Here is a 19,139-nt window from a genome sequence, read left to right as displayed (position 1 = left end):
AGCGTCAGGCAAACTTCCCCAGGGAGAAGATTTCACAGAGGGGGAGCCGCTGCAGAGAAGGCCCTGTTCACGTGTTGCCACCCTCCAGACCTCTTGAGGAGGAGGTTCATGAAGAAGGGCCTCAGAAGGTGATTGCAGGGTCCGGGTAGGTTCAAAAGGAAAGAGGCGGTCCTTGAGGTATTGCGGTCCTGAGCCGTTTAAGGCTTTATAGGTCAAAACCAGCACTTTGAATTGGGCCCGGAAACTAATTAGTAGCCAGTGCGGTCGGACCAGGATCGGTGTAATATGCTCAAACCCCGAAGAGCTCATCTTAGGCATTTAAGTGAATGTGCTTAAAGGAGGAGAGACAAGGTTGTGCACCAGTAGGCTTCCCTCCCTGATCTATGAACATTCAGAGGAATACGTGAACTGGCCCTTCATGCATAGAAAATGGCATGCGTGGGTTGTCTACATAATTGCAGATCCTGCTCTCTTTAAAATTTCGGGTTGCAAAACAGTTTGCACTTGCCCAGGGCCTACTCACAGTCTACTGAATGTGCAGAATTCTGGGACACGGCCAACAGCTGCAATCTATCTCCCCTCCCCAGATCACTCACGGTACATTGGTTGTCTGAAAGGGGATAATGATCTCTTTGGCGCACACCAACACAGTTCTGTTCTGCTGTGCAAAAGACAAGTTCAGACTTCAACTGCCATCAGCGGAGTTAAAATGGGATCATATAGGTTTAATGGGCTTTTCGAGATAGGCCAGAGGTACGGCTAATGCAACTCAATATTATCTCTGCAAATATTAATTTAGCCCTCCTCTTTAAGTCATGGGAAAATCATGTACACATGCTGCACCCATCAATCCCACTATCGGGAAACTCTCCCCCTCCCCAAGACTCCCTCCTCAACAAAAATAATTTCTATGGAAAAATAAATACGCCCAAGTTTGCTCTGTTTATGTGTTTAGTGAATTCATTGCTTTTTTCCCTGCTCCAGTTTTATCAGCGTAAATAATCCATACAGTTTGCCTGGCTCAATTGCTTGACTGCATGCTGAGTTTCTAATAGCAAAAACCTTTCTCCCACTTGAAGGAAATCTAAGCGTCAATCATTCAGGCGGCAATCCTATACCCACTCACCTGGGAGTGAACCCTGTTAAACTCAACGGGATTTACTTTGTGCTGTGGATCTGCTCAGTCGGTAGAGCACGAGACTCTTAATCTCAGGGTGTTGGGTTTGAGCCCTGCGTTGTGCATAAGACTCCTGTATTTCAGGGACTTGACTAGATGACCAACTCTCACAGAGCCAGTGTGGTGTAGTGGTTAAGAGTGGTAGATTTGTAATCTGGGGAACCGGGTTCGCGTCTCCGCTCCTCCACATGCAGCTGCTGGGTGACCTTGGGCCAGTCACACTACTTTGAAGTCTCTCAGCCCCACTCACCTTGCAGAGTGTTTGTTGTGGGGGAGGAAGGGAAAGGAGAATGTTAGCCGCTCTGAGACTCCTTCGGGTAGTGATAAAGCGGGATATCAAATCCAAACTCTTCTTCTTCTCTTCATAGGAGTCTATGATTCAATGAGGAACCTCTGGCCCATGGACCTAATTAGGTCCAGCAGTGGGGTCCTGTTTGGACCTGAGGCAATTTCCCTGACACCACACCCATCTGCAACATCAGCTGTAGGTCAGGCAAGAACATGGCTGCAAAGTAACAGGGGCCTAAAGTGCACTTCCAATTATTCCTCAGCAAGCAAACGCTTGCTGACAGCTCTTATTGGCTGCGCTAGGGAGCTCCTCATTGGTTACAGCGTGGAGATTGTTATGTACTGAAGTTCTCACCCTGGGCCAGCAGGGGGATACTGTAGATAGTTTTCACTCAGGTCCACATATGCAAATAAGGGATTGAAAGTGATGTTCAGTGATTGGATAGTTACAGAAAGTGGTTACTGTTGCGTTCTAGTGGAGCTCTATATAAGCAGGCTGGCTGAACCCTTCAGTTCAGTTCTGTTCTGGCCTGTGAATAAACAAGAGCTGTTTGAAGAATTGCTGTGTCGTCTGATATGTTCACCAACAACTTAACAGAGATTGAACCACTTTGAAGTTTCCGCCTTATGTCACAATGGCGCTAGGTGGTTGGCAGGTGGGTATCCTTATCCACCTGTCAAAGTTGGCCCCATATTCAGTGTGTACCCTACATTCTTCCTCCTGGAAGAGGGCAATTTGTACAGATGTTGAGATTAGCCTGTTCTGCTTGCTTTAAAATGCCCATGGAGAAAGCAGAGTCCATCTGAACAGTAACTGGAACACGCAGAGAGGAATGGACAGGGAAAGCCATACCTGTTGTTACCTGTTGCGCTTCCCCAGGAGAAGTTGCTCCCAGTCACACTGCTCTCTTGTCGATCATACTGCTTTAAATGTGTAGCACAGAAGGGCCCAAGGATTCCCCATAAATGTTTCACACAATGTTTCTGCAGAACCTCAGCTTTTACAGTATGTAAAAAAGAAGCTTTGCTATTATCTAACAAATACGAATTCAAACAATTCTTCCAAGCAGAATCCTGCTTGCCATGTCAACAATTTCCATTTTTGTGTGTTGTCGTAGTGTAACTTGCTTCTTACGCAGCTGTTCGGCAATTTCCATTCACTCCCTGGCTCTGTAAAACTGCATTAACAAAAAGTTGAAGTATTCATTTAAGGGGAGAGCAAGCTTTCCCCCAATTAAGCTGTGTTCTGATTATTTTTCTTCCTTAAATTCTTGCCACGAGGTAGCATATCAATTGCTTTGCTGATTATATTGTACCACAAAATGGAATTTAATAACATATTTCTGTTCTTTCCTTCCAAAACCAGATCTGGTTTTATAAACTGCAAAATAATTCTCTTTGGAAGTATCCAAGTGCTAAGGATCTGTTTGCAGTAAATTTAATATCACTGTATAATTTGTATTAACTGGATGGAAGAGGTAATGGCATAATCATTTTTAGAGTGTTTAAATAGCACTGGATATTGATTCTAGTTGGGCCAAACTTCTAAGCTTTAATGGCAAAGCACATAAGCGCATGAAGTCATACCTATGAAACCTGGTTCAATTATTATTGTACTATATTTACTTAAAATATTTATATCTATACACTGCCTCTTTTCCTAAGAATGAATCTCTAAAATGGTTAGGAGAAAATTGAGACATATATAAAACAGGATTTAAAAAAAATAAAAAAAATGCTGTGATGACTTATGAAGGCACTGGACATTGACAGGGACTGGTGGGTAGGAGTCAATCTGGGTGGGGAGACACTTTGTCCAGATCCCTCTTAAACCTGGTGGTGCCTCTGATAGCAATATCCCATGGAGCTGCTTTGAGCTCTATGGAGGATAGAGGGAGGGTATAAATTAAAAACACTGGACAGGGGAGACCCAGGTTCAAGTCTGCACTCAGACATGATGCTCACAATGTGGCCTTAGCTAGCCCATTTGCGTGTTCAGACCCAGAAACCTCCCCCCTAAATAAATTCACACAAGACTCAAATTTTGGTTCTGGTTTTTGGCAGAATTTAGGCCACAACTTTATTGATTACAGAAAGTGACTGGTTGCATAGGCTCGGGTTCGACTAGCTCCCTGCCATGCATTTAGCGCTGACCCAGGTTCCAGCATAGGTCAGCCAAGGGTGAACACCCGGATAAGCGGAAAGCCGGGAATGGGCTAACTCCGCCCCCAAATGTCCCCCTGGACTCAGGCACGGGCACAACCCCCTCTCAGGGGTTGACCAAACCATCGAGTCCCTGGATTCCTTTAACGGAATACCCTTCACATAGGGATGGCGAGAGCGTTCTCCCATCCCTATCACCTGAACCAGAGCCTATCCGCAACCTTACAATTTGTGACGATTTGCTACGCGGCAGGTGAAACCCAAATGGCAACAGCCAATCAGCCAAGTGGGGGAAATTCCTGCTGTGCCCCTGTCCCAATGACAGACGACACATGACAGCATAGCAAGGTCAAGCGCACAGGCCTAAATATAGGGAGAGGTGGGTGGGTGTTCCGAATGCATGCGCCGAAAGAGGAAGCTCTGGGTCACGTGCATGGGCATAAATAGGTCCCTCAAACCATTTGGACTGCGTCCCATTGGCCAGATTGTACCCAGTTTTGAGGGACCTACCAATCGGGTATTGCGGCTTACCAATTGAACCCACCCACAACACAGGGTGTCGGTTGTCCAGGTCTCACCGCAATACATGCCGTCTTTAAGGGAGGACCCAATTTCACAGGGTTGTTGTGAAGATATGGCAGCCGAAGGGCAGGGGAACAACTGTGCATGCCACCTTGAAAGGGTTATAAATATGAATAACCAATACAGTGGTGCCTCGCAAGACGAAAAGAATCCGTTCTGTGATTCTCTTCGTCTAGCATTTTTTTTCATCTTGCGAAGCAAGCCCATTGAAGGATTAGCGGATTAGTGCTATTAGAGGCTTTTAGCTGCTTTTAGTGGCTTATCTGCTGATCGGATCAGCTGATAAGCGGCTTAGCGGCTTAGAAAAAGGGGGGGAGGGGGAAAAAACCAGCAGGAACTCGCAAGACATTGTCGTCTTGCGAAGCAAGCCCATAGGATATTCGTTTTGCGAAACACCTCCAAAACGGAAAACTCTTTCGTCTAGCGAGTTTTTCGTCTTGCGAGGCATTCGTCTTGCGGGGCACCACTGTAGTGATTTATCATTGATATTATTTTGTAAATATTACTTTATACTTCCTTACAAGTCAGAGTTCAGCCTTAAGCCTCAATGTCGAAGACTGCACTGATCAGTCAGCCGAATCTACATTTTATGCCCCAGGACTTCACTGGGAGCCTTAATGACAACAGCCTGATGTTATATTTGGGGTACATTATTCATGGCATCATTTGCAGATTAAACACTTGGTATCAGCTCCACTCTCAAGAAGAAAAGACATAAAGCTAACGTATTACACAAAGCAATAATCCTCTATTGAGACATCGTACAATAGCACTGGTAACATTAGTAGGCAATATTTATTATAAACAAAAGGCACTATTGAGGTTTTCAGCTCATTAAAGGGAGGTCTGGGCAGATGACTGCATTATGGGAAATCTAAAGGGTTGTGAAAGGAAAGATTTGTTTATCCACAAATGCATCCTCATAGATAAATTTGGACGATCATTAGGCATTTTTTAAAAAGGAGCTGAGATATATATTTGTATTCTTTATTGGTGATGCTGGATTTTTAGCAGGGGAACAGGCAATAAACACTGAAAAACAAGAAATTGTTTTTAGCTTGTGTAAACCACCAATTTCCAAACTGTTTCTGAGGTTTCTTGAGCAGCTTTAAAGGCAGCAGAGGAGAATCTGGAGCCCACTAGATGTTGCTGGGCTCCAACTCTCATTCACCCCAGTTTGCATGGCCAAGGATGATGGGGCCAAGGACAGGAGAATCTGTCAAGTCCAGTCTCTATTTTCCCCATCCTAAATTCAGTCTAATATGCATTTTGCTTGAAATGCACATTTTTTTGCAAAGCAATATTTGCTAGTATGATGCATTTTTTGTACATTGCATTTTGACTAGAGAACTGCATTGCAAAATTGGGGGAAATGAGGATGGCTGTTTCAGTTTTCCTGTTGTTTTGGAAAGTGTGAATTAGGTAAAGGTAAAGGGACCCCTGACCATTAGGTCCAGTCGTGGCCGACTCTGGGGCTGCGGCGCTCATCTCGCTTTATTGGCAGAAGGAGCCGGCCTACAGCTTCCGGGTCATGTGGCCAGCATGACTAAGCCGCTTCTGGCGAACAAGTGCAGGTGCAGTGCATGGAAACACCGTTTACCTTCCCGCTGGAGTGGTACTTGCACTTTGACATGCTTTCGAACTGCTAGATTGGCAGGAACAGGGACCGAGCAATGGTAGCTCACCCCATCGCAGGGATTCGAACCGCCGACCTTCTGATCAGCAAGTCCTAGGCTCTGTGGTTTAACCCACAGCACCACCCGCGTCCCTGTGAATTAGGTAGGTTTGCCTTTAATTGCAAACTGAATCAAATTTCTCCTCCATCTATAAGTAGTCAAGAAACAACTGTTAGAGGAGAGGGCCGCAGACTGACCGCTCTATTCACAAGTCTCACTGTTTGTGATCTATGAATGGGGCCAAGAAATGGCGGGTTTCCTGTGATGCACTGCTGCAGAGAAATGTTGACTATGTTGACTATGGGGTTCACCCAAGTGGCCCTATAGGGGCTAGCTAACATGGTGTTTGAATTGGCTGCCCACCCTCAAAAAGACTTCAGAAGTGTTAAGCAAATCTATTATTTCTGCCTTTCAAGTCACGCTAGGCAAATTCATTTCCCAGGAGGTGGAGGATTAACTAGTAGACTGGATTTTTCTCCATCTTCCTTTCAACACTGACTGCACTGGAAGACACGTAATGAACTAATTATATAAATCAAGATTTTGGGGGCAGCCTACTTATTTTGTGTCTGGTTTACAGATACAGGAAATCTGGTGATGGAATGGCTTTGCCGCTTCAAATACAGCTGGGGCTATGGGATACACTTTGAACGACTCTCTCTGTGAAAAAACTCTCCCAAAAAGATAAAAGCCTCAGGATTCTGACCACCTCATTCTGCCACAGGTGGAGGAGACTAGGCATGCATTCAGATATGGGGACTGTAGCGTTAGTTTTCCTATTTATAATCCCAATGCTTCTTTCCCAGATCCCAATGTTCCCTTTTCACTTTATTTATGTGTTGTACTGTGTTGACTGTGGCTCTTTGATCAATATACCACTATGTTACGCTAAAGTTCCAATGGTGGGAGGAAACTGCATGCCGGAATACAACCCCCGATTTTGTCGTCGTATGAAATTACAATGCAAAACCTCTATGATTTTCCAGGTTTAACGTGTTTGCAAATTGATTTTATTCTTTTTAATGAAAGCGAACAATACGGAAATGAGCACTAAACGCCCTTTACATTCTGCTAGGTTTCCAGTAGCAGCATTTACATTGTGTGAAAGATGACACAAAATGTGGAAATTGTCAGGCAAGGAAACATCAGGAAAACAGAATGAAGTCTTGTCTGAAAGCCGCCTACGCCTTGACCCTCAAGAGCAGGAATGTACCATATCAGCAAGTACTAGCTCCAACATAGGTTTTACCGATCGGATAGGACAAGGTTTCGCATTTCAAAGGCACACAATAGCCTTCTTTAGTCATTCAACTTCCAAGGAATGAGTGGGAGAGCAGGATTGAGCCCAATGGCCTTCCCCATTCCGTCAGTCTCCATGTGTATGCAAACGTGTGTTGGTGTGCATGCTGAACAGAGTCTTTGACTCAGGTGAAAGAAAGCCTAGTTTCGCTCCTGCCTGGGGGCCAGATGGAAAGGCTTAGAGGGCCACATTTGACCCCTGGGACCTGATGTTCTCCAACCTTGGCATGGCTACAGTTAAGAAGAACCATCTCTTATTGGGAAGGCTGGTCAACTAAACTCATCACAAGTGTACCTAAATTCTAGTTTCTAACCAACTGTTAACTTCCAGAAAGTTCTAGAACCACTCATTAATTTCAAACAACAAAACCCAGCAGTGAAGCAGCAGACCAAACCCACCATATTCTAAAAGAATCCAGGATCCATCCTCCTCCAACCCCCATTAATGACAGAATAACCCACTACTCATTTGGCTTGGGACTGGAGCTCCAGTTGTTAACTTTTGCAAGTGGGCAAATATTAGAAAAGTTAAGATAAGAAAGTAGGGCTTGGAAGCCTATTTTCTTCTCATTTCTGCATTGCATGTGGCATAAAAATAGATTCCTTTTGTTTCCGTAATGGATTTTACAAAGCAATCGCAGTGGGCTGGCAGCTCTGCAATCTGACAAAACAAATATTTCTTTTCACGGAAAAGTACATATGAGTTCCCACCACCCCCATCACCCAAAAAATCTCGTGAAGCTTTTCAGAACCCAGCACACGTCCTTTCCTTTTCGCAACTCATTTTCCCCTCTTTTTGTGACAACCAAGGCAATAATTCACAGCTCACTGGGTCTCCTAAATAACCCCCTTTATATTTACATGGTAGGCACCCCCCATTACCCAGCAGGAATCAGCTGTACTGGCAGCCAGTCATTACACATTCTTAAGATGCTGGAAGTTTAACATACCCCTTCCCTAGTTAGCATCTTTCTTTTCTTTTCTTTTCTTTTCATTCATTCTTTCTAATAATAATAATAAATTCCCCTCACGTGGTTACTATCTTAAAACCAAACAACAACATAACTGTGCCATTTTGCAATTTTCAAGTGCTTCCTTCTCTGGGCCTCATCCAGACTCCCACATTAAAGCTCAGATGTGTTTCATCATGCCAAAGACTGCTACTTCCCTTCCCTCCCCCTCCCTCTATAGGAGATTAAATGAGGCACTTGAGTTTCTTTGCGAAACTTTTCTAAGTGTCGACTCGCTCAGCCTTACGCACTGCAGTTAATTTAATCCAGAGGCATTCAGGAGTCTGGGAAAGAACAACACTTTCACCCGTCGCTAAATAACGAGAGCTTTCTTGAGAGGCCAAAAATGAACTTGAAAAGGAAAGGGGGGGGATATCTATCTGTATATACAGTACATGAAAGATACATTGTTTGGTTCCAGAAAAGAGTTCTTTAAAAACCAATTTAGCAGTTGGTATGGAGGATTAACTACGAAGATTCCTGGGTTCAGACAGGTTTCTTATCAACCCTAATTTTGTCCTGGGTTTTAAAAAGGACCTTAATTTAAACTGTATCTTGGTGTCTCCATATGTCTGCCAGAGTCAACTACGTGCCTCTGCATCTCCTGCATCTGGTATCAGCCGCACCAGGTGACTAAAGCCATGCAATCCTCAGATCTTGGGGTGCAGCTCCACCTACTGAACCTGCATCCATTCCAGTGTCCATAAAAAGCCACAGGGAGAAAGCATATTCTTTACTCCTCCCCCCACATCCTCCAATCAACTTAAGTGACTCCTATGAACCCATCTGTCTGTGAGTTTGGAAGTTTTGTACCTAAGCACCCCTTTCTCAGGCCTGCTACATCCATACCCACAAAACACAAGGGGAGTGTAGAGTGATTTTTATTTGAATACACCCTTAAAAAACAACAACCTATAATTGCTGTTGGCGGAAGAACAAATGCAGCTATCATTCTGAAATTTGCTTCAATGCAAGGACAACCATGCCTGAAAATTTTATCCAATTCTGCCAGAAAACTAAAAATGTTAAAGACACCCAGCTGAAGAGCTCCTAGATGATAAGCTTAATCTACTATGAAGAGGCTACTATGCCTGCAAATTTCATCCATTTCTGTCCAAAGGGAAAAAAGAGACCTATTTTATTAGTGAACAAGGTGGGAACTAGAGTTTGTTTTTCTTGAAGCGGAATTGACCCTGAGCCAAATTGAGCAGAATACAAAGCACCTGGGGAAGAGGCGAGCTGCTTCCCAAAGTGCAGATTCTAGGTCTGAAATGCATCTTGAGGTTAGTGTACAGTCACTCTTATTGAACAGTCCTCTGAGATACTAATTGCTTGAGTTACTAGTCATCCATGAAGCATATGCCGAGCACATTCAAAATGGCTCAGAATTATCTCCCTAAGTCATAAATCTTTCATAGGTACAATTATGAGTGAACAGTGGTAGAAAAAGCACATGCAACAGTTGAAGTCAGGTTGGTTTACTGAAATAAAATTGCAAAATTAAATTTAGATGAACTTAATTAAAAGGGGAGAATTAATTTAATATGGACATTCATCACATGCCCATTGAAGCCCTTTCTTGTGTCAAGAAAATATATTGAAGCGTGAATTCAAAAGCCACATAAATGCTGAAGTGAAGTGTGAAGGGATGGACAAATAATGTAGTCTTGCTACGACCACAACCACCACTCAAGTTACTGAAGAAATAATGCCCTTTTAAGAGACTGTTGACTCAATGTGTGGTGGCTGGCGCCCATTGAGGGTGCCGTGGCAGAAGGCAGGGAAGCCAAACAGTAGGTGAAGCCAGAGCCATTGAGAGGCAGAACCAACTCATTCTAGTTTTGTCCCCATCTTCCTCCCTGCTGAATACTGCAAAGGCAACACTGAGACTAAGGAAAAGGAAGCTGACAACCCCCCAGGACTGATGGTAAGTAGGAAGGCAGACAGGTGGGGGCTGGTTGATTGCAGAGTGAGATCTTTGAACCAAGCCGCCATTGATCTCAATGGAAGTGTTGCTAGGGAACATGGTGAAAGGCTAATTTAAAATGGTACAGTCCTTCCAAAATGGTACCATGCCAGTTTTCACTTGAAAAGTTTTCATGGTTTGGAATGCCCATCCCGTGTTAATATCTGCCGACTAAGAGAGAAGGGTCCCCCCCACGACCACCTTTCTTCAAGTTGCTAAGGTTTAACCTGGGTAGGAGAGGCCAGCATGGAGGGATGGTGCAGCAGATCAGCAGCGGAAATGGGGCAGAACAGCAGTGGCATTGGGCAATGCCGTAGCGTGGTGGGTGCAGGGGGGGCCGGCCGCACCGGGTGCAACATCTGGGGGTTAGGGTTAGGGGGCGCAAATCCACTGGTTAGGGGGCACAAATCCACGGGTTAGGGGGCGCAAATTACTTGCCTTGCCCCGGGTGCTGACAACCCACGCTACGCCACTGGCATTGGGGCTGCACAGATGCACCAGGGGAAGCAATGGATTGGCCTGTACGGTCCTGATCTCACTGCTTCCCTACTGCCTGACTCTTACACCATCCTGGTAAGTGTAAGTGGGAGTAATGCCAGAAGTCAGCTCTGTAGCATCAAACCATGACACTAGCTGCTCCTGAACATGGGTCATGATTCTCATAAGAGAGTGAACAATCCACTCCATTCCCCCCCCCTTTATTCCAGCAGAGGCGTGTGTCTGTGTGTGAAGGGGAGGGGGTTGTTGCCTCTTAAACAACTGGAAATGAGGTTGTTTCCCCCCTTAAATATACTTAAGGTGACCACTTTCACACTTAGGGTGGACACATGGAAAAAAGGGGAATCCATCACCAAAACAAAAAGGCAGTGCAGAATATGTTTTTGATTAGCATCCACGTTGCACATGCCAATTTACAGGTACATATGCAGGCACAGAACTACTGCTCTAATTTAAATAGAAACAAAAGGCCCCTCACCCTAGAGGGGAAGACTGGGACCAGGCGAGCTGCTCAACCTGCTGACCTGGTGCTAACCAGCAGTTAAGACAACTTCAAGGCCCCTCCAGCAATCCCATCTTGGAGTTCCTTATCTCCAAACCAGAGAGCCCTTCAAACAGGACTCATTCAAACAGAGAATGCTCTCTGCACAGCAGGACACGTGGTCCCCATGGAAATACTGCAACTCATCCAGAAACCTGGCAGCAGATCCTGATCTATCTTCTTGCCTCCAACTCAAGGTATATCCTGATAGATTTGGATCTCTTTTCTAAGTAAGGAAACGGGCAACTGAACTTCAATATTTTTACACTGTAAACCAACCTGTGATCTTTGGATGAGTGGCGGTATATAAATTGAATAAATAATAAGACTATTGGTGGCCCAGACCTTAAAGAATTAGCAACAGATCAGCGCTGCTATGAAGGCATGCCATCTCCATCTGTTAAGGGGAAAAGTTGAATTTTCCACGTGTCTTTATTCCCCCACAAGCACCAGGCATATGTCTCTAGCTCTTACCACTGATTCTTAAGCGGTTGGCGTTGATGCTCCCATACGGGCTGACCTCGGCTCAGAGGCAGGCAAACCTGTTGAAGAGAGAGGAGAGAAGGATATTAATGAAATAGATGCTTGTTTTCAAACTTCAGGCACACATGGGAAGTGTGGCTTGTCAATGGCTGGAAGGACGTTTAATGATGAACGTCTTGCTGGCTCAGTCGCCCCCGAACTTGCATTGCAGAGCCACCCGCAGCAGAAGAGCCCGCTATGGCGCCCCATGGCGCTCCGACCAACGGGCGGGATCTTCCCCGGACTCAACTCTCGGGCCCTGGACTCTCAGCTTGGCACCCCTAAGAGCTCGGTGCCCGGGTGCCCTGCACCCCTAGTGCCTATGGGTAAGATGGCCCTGGATGAAACCACTAAAAGAGGGAAATGAACACCCACAACAAGCACACGGCAGCTACAGAACCCGGCTACTGATTTCCCAGAGAGTATTTTGATTAGAGGCATTGTGCCCTGATGCATGCAGTCGCCACCACTCAGCCAGGAAGGAATAACAGAGCACGACATGGTTAGTTTTAATAAAGAGCATTAAAAGATACATACAAAAAAATTAAAGGTCAGCACAGAGAGGGACAATAAAGTACCAATTATTTCATTAAAATCCCCAAGATGCCTCCAAGTTCAGAGAAATTTCATTCCTCTCAGTTCTCCTTCGGGAATCTTTCTTCAAATATCAGAAAACAAGGATAAAGATCTGGCATTTTGCATCTTTAAAAATAAAAGCAAGGAGCATGCACTAAGGATGTTTTGACATAAATAATTATGATTGTATTATGTGGGGCCTACACACAGGCTGAGGGATGTTGCTGCTCATCCAACCAAGGTCATACCCGCACCACTTTTAAAGCCCTCTTACACCACTTTAATAGTCCTGGTTCCCTCCCGAGAGAACCTTGGGAACTGCACTTGGTTAAGGGTGTTGAGAGCTGTTAGGAAAGCCCTCACAGAGCTCCAGTTTCCAGCACCCTTAATGAACAAAAGTTCCCAGCATTCTTTGGGGGAAGAGCATTCTGTGGATGTGAGGTGGGTTCTCTGGGTATTTCACATAAACAATAAAGCACAACTCACAATAAAAGCGAACATGAAATAAACCACAAAAGCAAAAAACCCAGCAACTTGCCCACCCTCCCTAGCTAAAATCAGCATACCGTATTTTTCGCTCCATAGGACGCACTTTTTCCCTCCTAAAATGTAAGGGGAAAAGTCTGTGCGTCTTATGGAGCGAATGTGTGTTCCCTGGAGCCAAATCGCTGTTGTCTTGTGCCCCTGGGCTGCTCTTTGGGGGTGGGGGGAGGAGCCGCGGTGCTCTGCCGGCAACCTCCGGTTTCCCCTGAAGCCCCGGCAATGTTTACAAGCAGCGGGAAGGCTGTGCGCTCCCGGGCTGCTCTTTGGGGGTGGGGGGAGGAGCCACGCGGCTCTGCCGGCAGCCTCTGCTTTCCCCTGAAGTCCCGACAAGGTTTGCAAGGTTTGCAAGCAGAGGGAAGATTGTGTGCTGCTAGGGTGCTTTTGGGGGGTGGGGGGTGGGGAGCTACACTGCTCTGCCTACAGACTTTGCTTTCCCCTGAAGTCCCGACAAGGTTTGCAAGGTTTGCAAGGAGAGGGAAGATTGTGTGCTGCTAGGGTGCTTTTGGGGGGTGGGGGGTGGGGAGCTACACTGCTCTGCCTACAGACTTTGCTTTCCCCTGAAGTCCCGACAAGGTTTGCAAGGTTTGCAAGCAGAGGGAAGGCTGTGTGCTCCTGGGGTGGAGGGTGGGGTGGGGAGCAGCAAATTGCTGTCTCTCAGTGCCTCCTAATTCAACTGCAAAGGATTGCCTAACTGGATTCTGAGCTCCATTTGAAGTTTAAAAATAGTAAGTTTGGGGATTTCTTCAAGTAGCAGTTTTGGGGAAATAGTCATAAATACATGCAAAGCATCTCCACAAACCAGTAATAGTAATTTCAGCTAAAACTGAGCAGGTATCTGGCTCAGGAACAGTTTAAACTGCACAGCTATAATCAGACATCCTGTGTGTGTGTGGACCATGTTCCTAGTAGCTAATCTTTACTGCTGAAAAGAGGCTCTGATATTCCACTCCAACTCTATAATTCATTATACAAATTCTTACAAGTACAGTCCACCTATACTAAACCAAAAACATTGTGTTCTCTTGGTATTGAATGGAAGCTATTTATCTGCCCTCTTTTCCTCCTCTGTTCTTTGCTCAGTCACTCCATTTTGAATCTTCCTTTCAAAACAACCATGCCTGTTTTGAGAAAACTTCAGAGATTTAGGAACTGGAGCACAATCATTTGATCTTTAGCTTCACAGTATTTTAATATTCTTTTGGAAGCCGCCCAGAGTGGCTGGGGAGGCCCAGCCAGATGGGTGGGGTATAAATAATAATAATAAATTAATCATCATCATCATCATCATCATCATCATCATCATCATCATCTTTTTGCTGTTCCTCCATACTCCAAGCACTTCTCCTTTGCACAGCCCTGGTTTCTCTCCCTGACTATTAATATTCTTGATTAATAACAGTAAAATGCTCAAATTTTAGTTTTTGTGACTGCTGCCAGTACTGACTTCCCAGTGATAATGAAAACAGCTACATTAGGGACTTCCGGGGTTGGCGCGATCCGGGAATGGCGGATTCCCTCCGAGCTCCGGAGGGAATCGGCTCAGCGGGGGACGGGTCTTTGCCGTGCCGGCGACACGGGGACCCTTAAAACCGCAGGCGCGGAAGCCTGCGGACTGAAGACTCGGCGGGTGCCTCAAGCGCCCCCCCTGATCCGCGAAGAGCCTTTTTAAAGGCTGCGGAAGGGATATGGGGGGTGGCGTGGCACCGAGAGTCCATCGCTACCCCTGCTGAGCGAAGCCGCGAGCCATGACCGAAGAGCGCTGACTTCCTTCCTTGAAATTCGGCTGGAAAAAAGCAACCCGTGAGTAAAGGGAAATTGGACTTTAAGAATTTTCTGCTTGAATTAGAGACGATCGGGGGGTGTGCTAAAAGGAAGTCCGCACCCCCACCTTGCAGACGAGTTAAAGCAACGACGTAAGAACTAAGCTGGAGAGCCTGCCCTGCAAAGGGTGAGTTTAAAAAAGATATTGACTTCCAAGATTGGTAAAAAGAAAAGTAATCTTGTGCAGGAGAGTGGAATTTTGGAAGTTCATTATTTTTTTTTTGTAAACAACCCTCCCCCCGGGCCCGGGAGCGTCCTAATTTGGAGCCTGTAAGCAAAGAATTTGACAGCTGTCAAAGCTGTCAAATATACAGTATACAGGGAAAATTGCTACTTAAGACCCCTTTGGATTAAAAGGTGTTACAATTGAACTTAAATTGTTGGAAACAAAGTAATAAAAATAAGAAAGAGGACTGTTGGAGAGAGTAACGTTAAAGAATCAGATTCCCTCTAGGGGGAATTCTGTGGAATTACAATGGCTGTGGATGGAAAGATACTGGCTGAAATCGAAAGGATGTTCTCATTGGTGGGAACCTTACAAGAGCATATCTCAGAAATGAGTAATCATATAATGACCTTCACTACAGAAACAAGTAGCTCTGCTGATTGTAAGGAGGATTGGAATGAGAAAGAACCCACAGCTGAACTTCAAGTGATAATTAAAGAGAAGGAGACAAAACAAGAGAAAGAGAAAGTAAAGTTGGAAGATACTAACCAGAATTTGACATCTGTGGAATACAAGCAAGGAGACTATTGGATTAAATCTACAACAAATCTACGAAAGATGCAACAGACGAAAGTGGAGGCCCTGGAAGCCTATGGAATTCAAGAATTTAAAATAAAGAAATACAATTGGGGCCTCCACATTGACTCTGACTTTGACTTTGACTATGATCTGAAAGATCCATGCCTTGTGGAAATTCCTCAGCAGTTGTATGTAAGAGACTATGGATGGATTGTGATAGAGCTCTTTCGGGATTTGATGACAGATATAAAGGATTACCAACAAGACCGGCGGAGAGGGACTGTGAGAGATGAGAGAGCCTCGGACGTGAGGAACCCAGGCTAAGAACTGATATTTTGGACATACATTGGGAAGGGACGCAAATCGGGGATGGGAGGGAGGGAAAGATGTAATTTTAACAACACTCAGGATAATGGAAATTAATTAATATGACCGTTATGAAAGACAAAATGGGAAATCGATGGAAGAGAACTGAGATCCAACTTAGAACAATCGTTTTTCTTTATAAAAGGATTATTGAGATGGTTAAGATTTTGAGAAAATAATAATTTGCTGATATAAATTCGGGAATAGGGATGCAAGGGAGGGGATGGGGGGAAGTCAGAGACTAGGGTTATGAAAATAAGTTTTTTCTTTTTTGGAACTTTATATCTTTTTTGTTTTTGTGTTTTTTCTGTCTGTTTGTTTTTTCTGTTTGTGCGTCTATAAAAAATGTGAAAACCCAATAAAAATTTTATAAAAAAAAAAAGATAATGAAAACAGCTACATTATAATGGAATGTGTCCTTTTTCCATTCTCATCATTATATACCATGGCTCGCTTTAAAGCAGCAAAGTGGACAGGAGCCACACACTTTGCTGTTTTAAATAGTTTAGTACAAAATTTGAGTCAGATTTTTTTTCTTGTTTTCCTGCTCTAAAAACTTGGTGCGTCTTTTGGTCAGGAGCGTCCTATGGAGCGAAAAATACGGTAAATCCCTGCAGCTAAAAGGGTAAAACCAGCATGAAGCTGAGCAAGGGGACAACAGTGCAAAAAACCCAACACAACCAGTGGATTCTAATAAAAAGAGCAGTGGTTCTCTTTACCTGCTGCCTAAACAGGGTGCCAACACTCAAAAGGCCTTCTCCTTAGGTGCAGTCCACTTCACTTTATTAGGTGGGGGAACCTTAGACAGGCCTCCAAAGAAGATATCAAGATTCAGGCATGTTTGTATGGGGCAAAGTGAGCCTTCATGAAACACAATTATCCTTCAACATTCTCTGAATTTTGCCAGGCCATTATCCAACCAAACAACACATACAAAAATGCATATATTGAGGGGAAATGGGCACAAATATGCATAAATTAGTGAAAATAGCCTCATCCACACGATAAATCGAAAGCTATTGCACAACATTGTGGGAGGCAGTGGAAGACAGGAGTGCCGGGTGTGCTCTGGACCAAGGGGTCACGAAGAGTCGGACACGACTAAACGACTAAACAGCTACATAGCACAACAACTTTAAATAGTCAGGACTTCCCCAAAAGAATCCTGGGATCAAAAGTTTGTTAAGGGTGCTGAGCTTTTATTCCCCCACCCCCAAATTAGAAAAAGGTTACTCTTAGAAAAGCTTCTACTGATAGAATACAGTTGTTTACTGTTATTCAGAGCGCGAGTCTTAGAAGCACAAACCTGCCTTTGGGTATGAGGGAGAGTGAATACATCACTGGCTTATTTCTACTTCAATCCCAAGGCTACCTGAGTTGTTATCTGGTCAGCTGTGCTTGTTTTAGAAAATGATTGGTTAGGATTTGGAAGTGTTACTCATTCAATAGTATAACGTCATTTTTAAAAAGATTGGCTTTTAATGTCAATGTTTGCTCTGTATTTGATTTTTTTATTCTGTATAGAGTTCTGAAATTATTAATTTTGCTGTCTTTCAGTTCAGTTTAGTATGTTGCTAGACCTGTTTTGTATTGTATTTGACCTGCGCTTTGTAGGTTGATCCCTTTGTACTGTGTTTTATTTTTATATTGTATATTAGTTTGAGTTTTTGTTTGTTTGATAATCAATCTTTGTATTGTATGTAGTTTTGATATTCTTCCGTATGGTACTTGTCCTCTGCTTTGTGCAATGTTCTGAAACTCTGTTATACTGTATTTAATTTTGATTTTCTGTAGATCGCTTTGAGAGTCTTTTGAATATAAAGCAGTTAAGATATTTACTAAATTTTACCCACACACCCACACACACACCCCTTTCTACCTTCCTTGGTTTCCAAATAATGCCTTCAGCCACTCTGGAAGGAAAGTATAAAGAGATTCCTTATGCCAAGTGTCCATGTGTTTGTGGAGGTGGAAAATGTAGTACATTAGAGCTCATTTTTGGGGGAAGACCATTTGAGAACAAGTGCTTGCTGGACCCTGACTGATATTTGTGATCTGTTAACAAACCACAATAAAATATTTACAAACAAGGTGGCTCCTTTTACAGCAGCGGCTCAAGAAATTTGCCACGATTTTCCAAAGATGTCTGCCATGGACTGCAACAAGGACCATCTGCAATAGTATTTTGATGCTGTAGTCAATCTTGGTTTGCACTGATAATTATTAGGGTTGCATGTTATTAGTGTTATTATTAGTGCTATGTTTTGTCCCTGCTTTCCTGTTGCTTGTCCTGCTAGGAGTTTAGATTTGCTACTGATTTGTGATTGCTGGTACCTGCGCTATCCCCATGTTTTGTGATGGCCACTGTGCCACAGACAAATAAAACTGCTCAGCGTCCCTGCCTTCATGTCATCATAGCTTTTGAAAAAAAAATCACCTGCAAAAATGGGGGCAACCTTATGTATGCTCCAACAGCGGCAAGAGTCTGGTTAGCACAAGGATGGAAGAATGAGGAAATCCCAACGAAAGAACAGTGGCAAGAAAAATTGATGAGCTATGCGGAATTGGCCAAATTGACATACAAACTGCGTGATAAGGACAATCGTGACTTCAAGGAGGAATGGGAACTTTTAACAAATTACTTAAAAAGACAACAAAATGATCTGGACCCCTTGGCAGGTTTTGAATAAACATGGTGTTATGTACTGAGTTGAATAGGATCCCAAATGCAGCAGTCTGATTGGCCTCAGAACAATAGGATTCAGAATGCAGCAGTCTGATTGGTACACAGGAGCCACCCAATCCAGCTCCAGGTGGAAGTGAATCCACAACCTGATTGGCCTACAGGAGAATCCCTGAATTAGCCAGTCACGTGGGACCCATTGTGTAAATAATGTATATAAAGCAGGCATTCTGGGGGAACTTCCATTCCTCCTCACCACTATGAGCTGAATAAAGAGCATGAAATCCACTCTCGACTCCGAGTATACTTTATATCCACAAATTTATTAGTTGAACACATGATAGATAAGGCAAGGATATGTGTAATTTTATAGCATGCAGAGAATAATATCTGCAAAGAAATCAGAGAGGGGAGCTGAGGGAAGTCCTGGGAGGGGGGGAGAGGGAGGGAGGGGGGAGAAGGGGGAAAATAATGTAGTTGATTATTTGGATTGATAATTTGTTATGTTGAAGTTGTTTAATAAAAATATTTTTTTAAAAAAAAAACAAAACTAAAATGGGGGGCAACCATAACAGCTCAGTGGTAGAGCACCGGCCTTGCATGCAGAAGTTTGCAGGTTCATTTTCTGGTATCTCCAGACTTGGAACCCTAGAGATCCACTGACTCATGCTCACGCAGACACA

The 19,139-nt window shown here is 44.1% G+C and overlaps 1 protein-coding gene across 1 annotated transcript in view; it reads right to left on the bottom strand.

Annotated features, from left to right (window-relative positions):
* The window catches only part of SEMA6D (semaphorin 6D), a 450,579-nt gene that overhangs the window by 267,450 nt on the left and 163,990 nt on the right, over positions 1-19,139 (bottom strand). The window contains exon 3 of the mRNA XM_082198353.1: positions 11,675-11,742. The gene's annotated coding sequence lies outside the window, so the exon portion shown is untranslated. The remainder of the gene's footprint in view (positions 1-11,674; positions 11,743-19,139) is intronic.

Source organism: Podarcis vaucheri (assembly GCF_965113315.1).
Source record: "Podarcis vaucheri genome assembly, chromosome: 14".
In the NCBI taxonomy this organism is placed as follows: domain Eukaryota; kingdom Metazoa; phylum Chordata; class Lepidosauria; order Squamata; family Lacertidae; genus Podarcis; species Podarcis vaucheri.
This window is presented reverse-complemented; position numbering and strand designations above follow the sequence as displayed.